The sequence below is a fragment of the Cyprinodon variegatus genome, unplaced genomic scaffold, assembly GCF_000732505.1.
Source record: "Cyprinodon variegatus isolate N-32 unplaced genomic scaffold, C_variegatus-1.0 Scaffold873, whole genome shotgun sequence".
NCBI classification, from domain to species: Eukaryota; Metazoa; Chordata; class Actinopteri; order Cyprinodontiformes; family Cyprinodontidae; genus Cyprinodon; species Cyprinodon variegatus.
In genome coordinates, this window is record NW_015151326.1 from 74,965 (window position 1) to 76,356 (window position 1,392).

General features: G+C 39.4%; 2 protein-coding genes across 2 annotated transcripts in view; one reads left to right on the top strand and one right to left on the bottom strand.

The window, feature by feature from the left end:
• The window catches only part of supt3h (SPT3 homolog, SAGA and STAGA complex component), a 12,713-nt gene that overhangs the window by 9,589 nt on the left and 1,732 nt on the right, over positions 1-1,392 (bottom strand). The window lies entirely within an intron of this gene.
• LOC107099472 (runt-related transcription factor 3-like) overlaps positions 242-1,392 on the top strand; it is a 9,910-nt gene continuing 8,759 nt past the window's right edge. The window contains exon 1 of the mRNA XM_015397611.1: positions 242-930. The gene's annotated coding sequence lies outside the window, so the exon portion shown is untranslated. The remainder of the gene's footprint in view (positions 931-1,392) is intronic.

Genomic DNA, 1,392 nt, shown 5'->3' on the forward strand with positions numbered 1-1,392 from the left:
GAGGGATTGCTGAAGAGTCAATGAGTCGATGCAATCAACTGGTTTTAATTAGATAAAAAGCTTTGAATCAATCTAACTGGATGATCTGGTAAACTGTAAAGTGCCTTGTGTGTTGTGAATTGGCGCTATAGAAATACAGTGAAATAAACTGAATTATTCAATTTCTTTTAATTAAAGTATAACAGCTGATTGATAGTACAGCATGGATTATAAATTAAAAAGGCAGATTGCCTCACTGGATTTATAAACAATTTTACATTTTATTGGATAGATTTTGTCTTAAAGTACAAAAGTGATCAAGATTTGATGAAAGCCTTTCCTCTGACGCTGTTCCTGTCAGACGGCTTCTCTTCTCTTTACTTCTGGCGGTTTTGATTGAATTATGCTCATAGAACCATTTGCATGTCCAAACAAATGGACTCCCTTCAAAGTCTCATCTCGGATAAAAAACAGAGCTTGCAAACGATCGCACACAAACTCGGGGTCAATAGGTAACACAACACACACACAGTTTGACCACAATGCACAGCACACAAACACACGGTTTGACCACGATACACATCAGCACACACGGTTTGGTAAGACCTCAATTTGCATCCAGATAGGCCACTTCCATGCTGACAAACCAACCTGAAGCCACATCCTCCACCTCTTTCCTTCTCTCATTTCTTCTCCTGGTCTTTCTCAAAGATCCCCTCACACCTGACAAGCCAGACCCCACCCACCTCCTTTATCTGCTCTCTGATTGGCTGCCTGCAGCTGTCAGTCACGCTAAGTGAGAAGAGTTCTGGTTTGGGGTTGCGGACAGGCCTGGCCTTGGGTTCGGACGTCGGCTTTGTGCACTGACAGATTTAGGTTTTGGGGTTTATTTGGGTTTCAGCCTCTCTGACCGCCACCGACCAACACTGCTCTGCTGCTCGCACCAAACAGGTGAGTAGCTGCACCCTGACTCCCTCTCAGCAATGAGAAGGTGGACAGCCATTTAAAGCTTATAACAGATTAGCAAGCATTTTGATTTGGACGAAAACTGAAAAAAAATAGTTTATTTTATTTAAGGAGCTGAAAGCAGAGCAGATTTGGGAAGTTAGTTATGAAAATTAATTTGAAAAAAATCTAAATACACAAAAACAGCAACTCTCTGCTCTTCTGTGACTAAATCTATCAACTTCTACAAGCAGTTTGAATTTTTCCTCATTATACATCAACTCTGGGGTTCAAACTAAACCAAAAACCTGCTAAAATAAGAATATTTCTGGACCATTCTTGCAGTAGAGATAATTATATTACTTTTATCTATAATAAAAAAAAAAAAAACATTACAAATTCCCAAAAAATATTTAAAATCAACATGTCTATGTCTTACCGACAAACTCATCAGTTGCTTAAAGCTGC